This window comes from Agelaius phoeniceus, chromosome 1, assembly GCF_051311805.1.
Source record: "Agelaius phoeniceus isolate bAgePho1 chromosome 1, bAgePho1.hap1, whole genome shotgun sequence".
In the NCBI taxonomy this organism is placed as follows: Eukaryota; Metazoa; Chordata; class Aves; order Passeriformes; family Icteridae; genus Agelaius; species Agelaius phoeniceus.
Window position 1 is genome coordinate 72267285 of NC_135265.1, and position 12898 is coordinate 72280182.

The following is a 12898-nucleotide window of genomic DNA, read 5'->3' on the forward strand; positions in this document are numbered from 1 at the left end:
TGCAAATATTCTGGTGAATGGGAAAAAAAGCTGCATGTGCTGGGAATTGAGATAAGCTCCTGATTTGATGCTCAGTGTGAACTGTTAGAAGACATGTAGAAGAGCAACAATTTTACTCTCTACTTCACTTTTGGACCAAGACTGAGCTTATTCTTATCCTGTCCATTATTGAGACTCCTTTCCTTCACTTGAATATATTAAAATGAGCCAAACAAACTGAGTTTCTCTGTTGTCCACATGAGCCTCCTGCTGCTGCACCCTGTGCAAACAGTACTGTCCCCACAAAATGGGACCATGCTGCACACTCCATGCCTACCCAAATGGTTTCAGAGGGGCTACTCATGGAATAATCCCCAAGGAACTGGGTACCCATGCTTTAGATGTATGCCAGTCAAATCAGTGCCTGTGCACCAGGTTACAGTCACTGCTGTTTCTTTGCAGAGGACACAAACATCCATCTCAGCACAGCTCCTCTGACAGAATAAACAAGTGTATGAGCTGTTCTTCAGCATGGGAACTGCTGCTGCTGGTCTGTGTCACTTTGCACACCCCTGCAAGTTACTACTTACTCATATATAATTTAACGTGGAATGTGGGAAATCAGTCTGAGAGTGAGGTAAAATGCAAACCTCTGAAGACAGCAGGTCAGCTGGAAAAATACCTTTCTCCTATGTCCTCCAATGGCCATGTAAAGAGGTGACTCTCAGCCAGGGAAGGCTGGTGGCCTAACAATTTTACTGCACTAACTTTTGCCTTTGCAAATGCATACTAGGCTGGAACTAAGGATTTACTCAATTCCCACAGCTCTTCGTGTTCTGTCCCTGGAGCCAACACCCAGGCATTTTGGGGGACTGAGGGAGGATGTGTGTTTTCCTGCTTGATGGACACCAAAGATCAGTGCTAAGGGTCAAGCCAAGCCACAGAGCTGCCACGAGCCTGTCCTGAGCTGGAGCCTGCAAGCATGATCCTCAACTGTGGCTCTGGGAAGCATCAAGCTGGAAATATTTTAGGGTGTCCATGGCCATCTCAGTCACACTCAGGTATCACAGTGCTTAAGAAGTAGTTATTTTGCTGGTGCTTTTTACTGCAGCTGTGCTCCCAGTCTTGCCCTGGGAGCTGCTTCCAGGGAAGAGGATTGACACCCCTTTGCTCTTTCTCTTCCTGAGCTGTAGCTGTGGGGTCTCCTAACGGGTGCCATCAAATAGGAAGGGAGCTGGGAATCATCCTTCTTGACAGTGTCTTGCCATGGTCTTGGACCTTCTTAAATGAAAGGTAGCAATTACCCATCCTATTACCCTTGATAATGTTTTATTAGTAATTGTGGTGATTATCTGTAATTGCCACTGTTAATAGTGTGCTATGATTGGCAGGGTTCAGTTTACACTTTTGCCTTGTGTGGGGGAGGAAATGGCTGTTTAGTTTGTCACTGCTGTCCTCTGTAATAAGGTATTTCATGCCAACTAAAGCCACAGTTGAGGACCATATTTAGAATGTTGGACTAAATTTGCCTTTCCATTTAAAGTCTAATGTCCCCCAAACTAATTCCAGGCTATGAAGGACTTCTAGAAGTATCTAGGACCCCCAAGGAACATGCTGCATTATTTAGCCATGCTTTGAAAAATTGAATTTTGTTTAGGAACATGCCCATTGCTAGCTGTGAGCTGAATTAACCCCAAAGTATCAGAAAACTTGCCTCACCTGCATGGGAAAGAAGTTGGTTCCTTGGTTTGGCATTTTTAAAGAAGCAGCCCCAATGTCATCCTAAACTAAGATTTCTATTTCAGAAAGCTTAGGTGACAAAAGAGGTTTGGCAGCTGTACAAGAGAAGGACTGGCTATTTATCATTATGCAGCATAGGAAAAATCCTTCCCCAAAAGAGGGTTCCATGGATTTTGTTTCCTGACAGAAAAGAGTGTACCCTCTTGGAGCCCCAAACAATATGGGAATCAAAAGAATTATTTACCAGAGGTGTTTCTGGATCAAAGCCCTGCTAGAGCCTGAGCTCAGTGAGTTTCAGGTTTAGATCTTGATTCCCACCTTTGCATTTCTCTGCTTGGCTGAACCTGCCTCTTCAAAACTGCTGAGTTATGGGTGTTTTAGAAGGAGGGTTTTTTCAGGGGACAGACGAGTGTAAAAGCTATACAGAAGGGAGTGTGGAAAATTGTACAGATGCAGAAGCACTTTATTATGTGCCTCTGCAGTCCATATCTTCAGTCCACATTAGTTTCTGTGTATAAAATACAAATTTAGGACTTAGACCTACAGTAGCATAGCACGTATGATGCCCCTGTACGTAACAGCCTTTCATAAAGTCTGAAGGGCACTTTTGCTGTGCATAAACCCTTACACTTTTCAAGACTGCTCTCCAGCTCTCTCTCCTCCTTCCCAGGTCATTGGAACAAGGCAACCCTGTTTGGTTACCAATCAGAGGTGGATGACCTGCTTGTTCATGGGATTGAGGAAGACCCTGCAGACTGATGATTAATGGAGTTCTGGGAGTAGCTACTTTAAAGCCACTTTACTCTAGCTTTTGTTTTCTGCTTGAGCTGGCCCAGAGAACTGTTTGGACTGGTTGTACTTAGCCCGGTGCATCCTGACAGTAATAAGCTGTATCCTGTCCTGCTGGGCACTGGAGGCAATGCAAAGCCAGTCTCTCAGGAAACAGCCTGGTGCAGCCGTGATGCAAACAGCACAATACACATTAGCTCTGAGCAGGCACCACTGGCTGAAAAGATTTAAAACAAAAAGTAGTCTTTTCCAGTGTTTATAGGATGGTGATTTACTGCAAATGATTTACTGCAAATGAAGAAAACATGAAAGAGTTGAATTCAACATGTTTGTATTTGCCAATCTTTTTGCATGGTTGCTTCTAACTAATTTGGGGGTTATTCAGTGAAATTTGGCTTCCTTTTTCTTTTCTACCAGTTACCAGTTTTGCTTTCAGGACCTCGGACAAAAAGGAAATTCAAAAATATTTCCCTTTATAGTGTTTCTTGGGTTGGAGGAAAGAACCATGAGCATTAGTGGTATTTTGCATTTTTGCTTTAAAGTATATTTGTGTATGCATTTATTGTTTGTATAATATGTATATGCTGAACCAAGTTTGTCCCTCTGGTGTCTCTTTCATCCTGTTTAGTCAAACCTTTTTTTCTTTTCTGGATCATTCTTGTGGTTATACAAGTGCTGGTGGTCTGATATTTGAAAAAAAATTAGCCCTTTAGCTGGACACAAATACCATGATTGCACATAGCCACGGGTAGTTCTGCATTAATGGGCTCAGTCTAAGACACTTAAAGGAGGCTTGAGCAATTTAAGGAAGTGATGAGGATCGTCCCTCTGAAAAGCCAGTCTGTTATTTAAAGATGGGTCAGATCAGATGTTGGGGAACTAATGAATCCCCTGTGCTTACATCTCAAAACCCCTGGCTTTCCATAAGTGACATGTGGTTGTCCCTAACAACAGCCAGATAAAATCCGAGTTAATGGTGTAAGAGGCAATTTAGCTTACAGTTATGTGCATTTTATTTAGATAATTGTAGGAGCTGCAATATGCTCACTAAGAAATGTGGAGACAGCTTACATTTACAGGCTCATCTTATGTTCATGTAAAGAAAAAATCAGGGATATGGTGTTTAATTTCCTGAGAACAAGCACATGAGTCAGAAGCTGAACACCAGCATAGCTCATGAGGGGTCTCAAAAGGGAAAACAAATGTCCCAAGGTACAAATATTCTGTATTTATCTTATTTTTTTTTAAGTGGAGCTTTTATTTAAGCTTCTCTTCAGATCCTAGCTTCTTCACTCAACAACACCAAAGTGGATTTTAAGATGATACTTTTTTATGAAAACATCTAGCTTTATTTTACTCTTGACATCCTTTGATGTATAAAGCACCAGACTTTTAGGTGATAGTTCTCCCTTAGGGCAACAGAAGTGTGCAAGAGCTTTAAAGGCTTTTAACCAAAGCCAGTGTGGGGAAATCTGCATCACCAAAGTGTTTTGCTAGCACAGAGTGTCTACAAATGGCACCTTACCCCAGTCTTCCTGAAGGATAAGTTTCTCAGAATCATCAGAAAAAGAAAACCCTTGTCCCACTGACCTACCTGGGGGATTTTTATCTGTATGCTGGCCTCACAGGAAGCAATGCAGTTGGGATGCTGGTTCTCCCTGGAGTGGTGGTGGTGCTGGTAGCCCAGCAGCTACCCATGAGCTCAGAGTGCTGAGCATGGCTGGGCAGTGCCACTCTGTGAGTGCTCCTCTCCACAGCCATCCCTCCCCATCCTTCTCCATGCAACCTCACCACTGCTCCCCTCCTCTCTCTGAGGCACCACTGCTGTTGGTGAGGCACAGGAGGTGATGACAATGTTACTTGTGACTTTCAGGCTCTTGGATCTTGGGCTAGAGGTGAATTACTGATATCACTCTGATTGCAAGTGTGAGAAAGGTTGGCAGGAGAGATGGGGAACATGGGCAGCCCTTCTGGCACGGCTCTGCTGGCTCCCTTCCCTGCCACAAGCAGAAATGCATATTTATTCTCAGTATCAAAGGTTACTCCTGGAAAACCATAATGTTGGTATTGAAAATACCATTTATCACCACAAAGCCTGAGATGGCCACTATTACATACTTTGCCTGCCATAAAATGCTGTTCACCTCCATTAATCAAGGTTGATAAGCTAATGATACTGTTGTTGGCTGTTGCTTGTGCTTTGCTCCTTCTCTGTTGCATGATTTGTGTAAAGGCAGCTACATGGCCCAGGAAGCACATGCAAAGGGCAGGTCCATGGAACCCGAAAGTCATGTGCATCCATGACTCAGGGAAATGCCTAAGTCTGGAGATGTTTTAGTATGATATGTACCGTATCTTTTCTTGTATGTGTGTTTTATTCTTTGAGGCTTTTCCATGAGCTGGACCATTGCACCAGTTTTGGGGCAGCTGATAAACCCTATGGTGTCCATTGGGTCTGGGATTGTGTTTATTCCCAGCATGAAGCAGGGACCAGACAGACAAGGGACTGTGGGGTTGGGAGAGAAGGAGGAAACAATCCTTTACCCCACTAGTGAGTTCACAGCTGTGTGTATGACAAGCTTTTGATCCTTAGTGGTGTCTCCCCTGATTTTCTGATGGATGAGTATCATGAACATTTTTTTCAGTTTTTTTTTACTTTTCCCCAAAAGAACATGTAGAGGACATTCCTTTCTCACTAAACAGGCAGAAGGGACAGTAAGTTCGATCTTCTTTTAGTATAGTCTAGGCTAGATAAACCACTATGTATATTTTCTTGATTGGATTCCCAAGACCCTGAGATTATAATAATAATTATAATAATGATAATAATAATAGTAGTAGTAACAGTAATAATAATAATAATAATGATAATAATAATAATCTCAGATGTGGTGTATTATAGGATACCATGTCATTCAGTATCAGACTCATCCAAATGCTGATCAGATGAAACCCTTCCTTGAGATGCAATTTATTAGAAGCATTTCACAATTCAAATGTCAAGCATAGAACAAGCTTTTCCTCTCTCTGTCTCTTGAGCCTTTCACTACAATCAAAATACCCAAGAAGGAGAGGTGGGGCCTGGATGTGTGCTGCTGGTGGGTCCCAGCAGAGTGCTTCAGCTGCCTGGGGCGAGGGGGATTTTACCCCTCACTCTGCCTGACCCAGTGCCAGTGTCTCCAAAACAGAGAGAGGACAGCCTCAAAAGTCAAGCCTCCTCACTCAGCTGATGGAGAGTCTCCCATTTTTGTTTCCCTTGAAGGGATGACCCTAGCCATCACACCTGCCTTTCTGCTCCTCTTTTTATAGGGTGGACTGTTACTTGATGACTACAGCAGCCAGTCCAGATGACCCCAGCCTCACAGGGCTTCTCTGGGGCTTGTTTCTGCACACTGGTGCTGGTTCATCCACAGAGTTTGAGTTGGATGCAGGTGGCTCCCAGTCACCTTTGCCTGCCCCAAAGTGATGCCTCCTGCACTGCAGAACCTGAGGAGATGGCTCTGCCTGCAGATCAACAAAAGCCAAAGCCCATTGGCTTCATAAACAGGAGTACTGAGTCCTTGGCAGCCAATTTAAAAAAGAAGCAGCAACAAAATAAAATAAGCATGAGGCTTCTGTGCCAGCTGAGGCCAGAGAGCTGGTTGGAATAGCTTCCTCAAGAAGCTTCCTCAGTGAGCTCTGCAGAGACAGATCAGTCATGGTGCTTCAAGCCTACAGCCAAGTCTTCCTCTGGGTTTCCCTGGCTCCACCTCAATTCACTTTATTATCAGCTGGGATAAATGAGATGAGGATTTGGTCTTTGCTGTCATTTGCATTTTTTATCTACACAGCATCTTAAGGACACTAAGTAATGAGTTCACACTAAGGCCTGTGAGGGAAGTGAAGTGTTATCACATTATCTTTTTAGGGGAGCCAAAGAGGCTAAAAGAATTGCTCAAGGCCAAAGACTATCAAGGCCTGACTGTGTGTGAGTCTTGGACTTATAAAGCTTTGTCCCAATGGCAGGGTCTCAGTTCATTGTCATAGCGTTTTTACCCACAAATTCTCCATAAATTAAAGCATCTGGGTTCTTTGCAAATGCAGCCTGATGCTTCCTGTAACACCCTCCCTAACCACAAGCAAGAGCTTGAAACTTGCCCCTGATCAAAGGCTGCATTTTGACAGTTTAGGTGCAATTAAATGTGAGTATCAAGTAGGGTGCCTGCAGTTCATTATTAAATCTATGCTGAAGTGCTGGCAAAAAAACTAGAGCCACAGCACTTCCTTGCAGATCATGTAGTTAGATGTCTAAATGGGTGCACTTGCAGGCAGGAAATTGTGCTTGAGCCATTGGAGGTTGGGCACAGCCCAGCTGACACCGAATAGCCAGCCATTCCTACAACAATGTGCTTCATCTCACGAATAGGGAATAGGTCTCTCACCTTGCTGAAAGAGAGCCAGGGGCAAGCATTCAATAAAACATTTCTTTAATCATGGACTAGATATAAAGGAGCAGACAGCTGCTGGCTTTAAAGCAATTTTGAATCAAGAACATTTGCTGTATCCTTGGTATTTACACTCAAAGGCATCTCTTAGAGCAAATATCTGCCTGAGCATGGAAAAGCAAGATCACATTTGCTGTTGAAATCTGTGCTCTGGTGGATTAAAATCATAAATGTTTAATCAACTTAAAAAAAAAAGAAAAAGTAGAGGAACTTATAATAAGGAAAATGTTCATTGTGATCCAGACAGAATGACTACCAGAAACCTTAAATGTTTGTTAAGGTAGAGGAGAAAAGCAGTTGTTTTTTGATTTCCTCAGCTCCTGAAAAAAGCACTGTTGGCTTCTGTTCTTCTTTTGTAAGGGACATTCAAACACGTTCAACTACATGAGAGAATTGATGACAACTCTGTGAATCCAGGTCAGCATTTCTGTGGCTTTTACAAGACATGCTTGGACACTGGAGTGACAGGTAAGGTTCCCTCTGAAAGAAATAGTTCAGTTGGTTCCTGGTTGTCCTGTCCACTGTTGTTTCTCCTTGTTTCTTATCAGAAGATAATAATTTGTACTATCTCATGAAAGTAATGAAAATGTTTTGTCTTTTGCTGTCATCTCTCTTCCTGCTGAACTGGGGGTGTTACAGCCACTACTGGTGTACTGAGGCTAAAACTCACTAGCAAGCTCAAGTCAGATTTAAGGAAATGAGTCAATGAGCAGAACAGGAAGGAAACACACCAATTTAAACCTAGAAAACCACATAATATGGGGGTTAATACATTTCTTTATAGTGTGAAACTGGGGGTATAAACTTTCAGGCGCAGTGGCTGTGACAGGCAAGTTCTCACTCTGTCTCAAGTCAAAACATTTTCATTACAAAAAGATCAAATTGGCATGAGGCAGTGCTGTCTGTAAATATTGAAACATAAATTGCCTGAATGGGCTTGCTGAAATGCTACCATGAGCAATGTGTTTGTCAACATTACTGCAGGGGAAAGCGAGCCAAATTAATGACAACTGCCAAAAAAGTAGAGCAAAAAAGGTATACTTTCCCTTGTGTGTCAAAAGCTGAATTTATGCCAGGCTCTGTCAGGATGTGAAAGAAAACATGCTCAGAGGCTGAGTCCCACAGCAAGTCTTCATTTCCTGCTGTAAGTATTTTCCTATTTATATTTATATTTGGCATGTGTAAAGGATGGTGATAAGGATAGATCCATTATTTTGTGGAGCAAGGAGGAAGACAGGACTATTATAAACATCTGTTAATTTGGATTTGGTGCCTTGAGGCCACTTCCTCTTCTCATTGTACCAGAACCAGCCATAGGAGCTGAAGGAAACTTCACTGCACTTCATGTCCCAGTGGTACCTTGCAGGTAGGGTTTGAAGAAAGCTTGGAAGACTATAAACAAGTTTTTGAATGCACCTGAAGGTAGTTTTTATTCTCTCTGGTTTGCATATTGAGAAACTGGAGCATTGAAAAGTTGATTTTCAGAGTTTCCTACTGCTCAGCACCTGCATGGAAGGTCAGCATTTCAGAAGCAGTATGAGTGCTTGGGAGGAACCAAGCTCTTTCTCATAACTTTGAACAACAGCCACCTCTTTGCTAAATTTGCTAGCATGCAAATGCTGGGGGAAGTCAGCACTGATGTTGACTAAAGCAGAGTTTGCAATCTGTTTGCAGCACCCCATAGCACCTCCATTATCACTGTGGTTTTACCCTCCCTAATGACTAATGCACCAGGAGTAAATCAGCAACATGGAAACTGGCACATTTTTCAGCAAGCACAATCACCCAGGAAATTTGTGTAATTTTTCTCCTTCTCCCCATCCTGCCCATCTTTCCCTAGAAAACTGTTTCTTAATGGGGAAGATCACTTATGGTGCTGGCACATGACTCAAATAACGTGTTATGGACAGAGATGTCTCCAAAGACCAGCTTCTGGCACCCTCCTGCTCAGGCAATGGGGTGAACATGAATTTGTATTTAAAGGCTTGGTCTGTGAATAAGAGACCCGGTGGCTCAATCAGTGTTTTGTCTCATGACACCTGTGGGCAGGGAAGAAGCAGTGTTTCTGTGACCCATGATCATGCCATAATTATCCCAGGTGTAAATGAAGAGCTGGAGCCACAGTCATTGAAACTGAGTCAGTGACAGTGAATTTCACCTGGTGTTTCTGGTATTATTTTAGAACCAGTGACCCAAATTGTAGCACACAAACTGCAATGTATTTATTGCATAAACATATATAAATTTTGGGCAGCTACAATATGGTGTGTACTCCTGTTGCTGTTTTGACAGTCTTAGCTCAGTGAAACTACTAATTGAACTTTCAGTGCCTAAAATAATACAGCCATATGTGTAACTGCAGTGTGTACCTCATAAACGAGATGGTGCCACCATAAACTGTGAAAATAATGCAGCTGTATAAAATTAGAGTGATGGATGTGCATTGGCCTGCAATTCTACTGTGCAAGCCAAAGCTGGTACCAAGCTCCCTCAAAACCGCGGGCGTTTAAACAAGCTTTATAGGGCAGCAACTGCTTACTTTGCACTTTCATGTGTGGGATACAGTGCTGGTATTTTTTTTCCCCCTTTCATCCAAATTTTTCTACTTTAGTGACGTTTCTGTTATGATGGTCGTCCTCCAATGCAGGTAGGCTTTGCTTCAGTTTTGGAGAAAACCACCCATTCCAGGCTACAACCAGCTGTTGTGGGCTGGGAGCTCCCAGATGGAGGGAAGATGAGAAATGGGACAAAGCAAAGTATGGCAAAGGGGTGAACAGGAATTTGGTTTTGCTGCATTTTCCTTCTAAGGACAGAGAAAATCTTCAGTTTAGCGGGTTGTCACAATCACAGGCCCCCCCTCCCCTCCCCCTTCCGCAGCACACAGCTCCTCAAACAAAGGACAAATTAGAACAGGGGACAAACAAAGACCTAGGCCATCAAGGGCCGAGAGCAGAAAGACGAGGAACATGAATACACCCAAGTAAATGACACCCAAGTAAAGAGACAAAAGACTGGGAGTGATTCCTGATGACTCACAGAGGAGGGAGAGGATGAGGAGGCAAAGACCATGATTACTATCAGCTTCTGGAGGGAACATCCCTGCCACATCCCAGGCTATCACATGGTGCCCAGAGGGAAGAAGCCAGGAGAGACGTTGAGGACAGGTTAGTGAGTGAAACACCTCTTTACAGTCACAGGGAGGCCTGGCCGAGACCGCCGGGACATTATAGAAAACAGGTATTTTTATCTGGTGATAAACAGGTTAAGAGTTGTTGTGGTGGTTTGTTTGTTTGTTTGGTTTTGTGGGGTTTTTTTGTTTGGTTTTGTTTTTTTTTTTTTTTTTTTTTTTTTTTTTTTTTTTTTTTTTTACTAAGACAATCGGCAGCTGCTACAGTATTGCAACATTAGAAGATGAAGGTTTAGCGCAATTAGATCTCTGGCCAGCGTGAGTACTCTGCTGGGTGTTTCCTGAAAGAGGCACACTCGGGATAAGAGTAGTTCAGCCATCAGCAGATAAACAGAGATTTGACAACTTCCAGACCCAGAGCAATCGCTGCCGGCGAGGGTGCATCACTGGGGGGTGACTGACGCTATTTATCGATCTTGATAAGCATGCAGAAACATCTGTGGACAAGTAGCAGCCACGGTTCTTAAAATGAGACTCTCCCTCTGATACTACTCCATAAAAAACGCCCAAATCCCTACATCCCAGAAGTGATTAGCAGCATGTGAGAGCTCTGTAGGAAATGCCGGTGAGTCCATATGCAGAGAGCCCCATGCCATAGCACACTCTTCTTGCCTAAGCTTACAGGTGGCAGAATGAAATGAGATGATGCACTACATGTACTCAGAGAAAAAGATCACATCTCACAGACAGTCAGAATAACCTTGTTCTGAAAATATTCATTATTTTAAATTTCATTTTTCATGCTGTGGCAACACCAGTGCACCCCGTCTGCCTTAAAATAGCATTCACAAGAACCAACCCGCTGGTGAGGCTGTGCTGGGTCTTCAGCTGCAGACATGACTACATAGCATCAGCTCCAAAGAGAGGTTTGTCATGCTACCATCAGCACTTTCTTGTTATATGGGATGTCTGGACAGGTAGGACTTTGGCATTAGGCTCTGGCAAGCAGCAACCTGCAACTGCAGCTTTTTCTAGGGCTCAGAAGTAATTCAGTGCGAGGCAAGGATTGGCTGCACTGAGAGAAGCGGGACCAAGGCACCAGAGGTGGGCTCCTCCTCACCTCAGATTTGTAGCTTGGTCCTCCTTGTTCAGTCGAGCACTTCTGCCAAAAGCCATCTGGCAGTCTCCTGGAGCCAGCATTGCACATCAGAGAAGTTTTCCTCATAAATTAAAGGACAGAACCAGCTGGCTGGGGCTGGATCTGGATGGAGCAGGATGCTGTTATTTATAAGACAGGAAGGATGAGGAGGATGGTTAAGGAGTTCATTCATAGCAGCACTTCATAGCAGCAGAGAAGGAATTAATTTGGCATGAGGTGGAAAGAATAAAATAAAATCCTAGCATTGAGAATTATGCTTCCTGATCTAACTTTGATAAAGCCACAATGAACAAGATTGAAACTATCTGGGCCAGTGAGTGTCCTGTGGAGAGCAGCCCAATTTGCCTAAGCCAGCTATGACGAGCAGGAAAGAAGACATCTCAAGCAAGAAAAGGGCTTGCTGAATTTGGTCTCTCTCATGATTCCATTCAGGCATTGCCTGAAAGATGATGATCCTGAGTTCAGAGCCTGCAGACCACTTGATTTTTCCACTTCTGATACAGTGCAGTAGATAATCTGTGTTTTCTCATCTGTCACTAGCACAACTGGTGTAGAAACATATCCAGAGAAAGCAAAACACTTCTGACTTTAAAATGGAGTTGAGTTCTGCCACACATAGGCAAATCTTTGTTAAAGTTGGGAAGAGGATGATGAAAGGAAACATTGCAGAGAAAAGAGTAAGATAAAAGAGGCTTGGAGGTCTGCAGAGTATTGTGGACTTGCATCAGAATGATTTTAAAAGCAGATTAAAAGAGAGAAATTAGTAGGAAATTAAGAAATGTAGAGGGGAAACTTTCAGGTAAGGAGAAAACCACAGTTTAGGCTTTAAAGGAAGAGAGACAGGAAGAGAACAACCAATGATAAAAACTAAAACCAGAAATGGTTGGAAGGGAATTACAGTGTTAGAGGGAGAGCATGAAGAAAGCTGTGTAATATTAGGTCTAGCAAAATGTATTTTATTTATTCATATTTCTTCTGGATTATTTTTTGCTGGCAGCTGCTGAGGGTCCCATTGCTGCACATTCCCCTCCCTCCATGGAGGGCAGCCAAGCACTTCTCTTTGAGGATGATGAATGTGCAAAACAGTTTTGAACACTTCAACTTTAAACAAAGCACTTTCCAAAGCTCCTTTCTGCCTTGGGCAGCCAAACTCGAGTCTCCCTGGTGGAAACCTGGCAGCTTCCATGAGCTACTTTTGCAGGTTGGTTCATTATTAATGCTGAAATATAGATACTGGGATTGAAATAAATGAGAATCAGGCAAACTTTCCTTGCAAAAAAGAGAAATGTATTTTACTTCCTCCTTGCATGTCCTGTGCTCACTCCTTGCAGACAGGTGGGTGGGAACATTAGCTCTCCTAGATTTAGAGCACCTTCTGTATGGGACCCTCCAAATCCTGCTGTAATCAATGGAAACTCCACCACTCACTTTAATGGGACTTGGTGTGGCCCTGCAAGTCACACCAGCACCCAGTGGCCCCTTCAGAGAATCTGAAAAAATTGGGAAAGTTGTGAAGTTGAAAAACAGCCTAATCTTTTTAATTCTTTTCCTGAGTAAGCCTTTTCCAAGTCTAAAAAGAGTGTTGAAAAGAAAAGCCTTTCTCACAGGTAATTTTTATTC

General features: G+C 43.1%; 1 protein-coding gene across 2 annotated transcripts in view; it reads left to right on the forward strand.

Moving 5' to 3' along the window:
- RNF152 (ring finger protein 152) overlaps positions 1-12898 on the forward strand; it is an 88786-nt gene that overhangs the window by 23767 nt on the left and 52121 nt on the right. The window contains exon 4 of one of the 2 annotated variants that reach the window (XM_077181860.1): positions 7353-7460. The gene's annotated coding sequence lies outside the window, so the exon portion shown is untranslated. Of the gene's footprint in view, positions 1-7352; positions 7461-12308; positions 12480-12898 lie in introns of those variants that run through there. The other variant, XM_077181861.1, reaches the window with a different exon arrangement.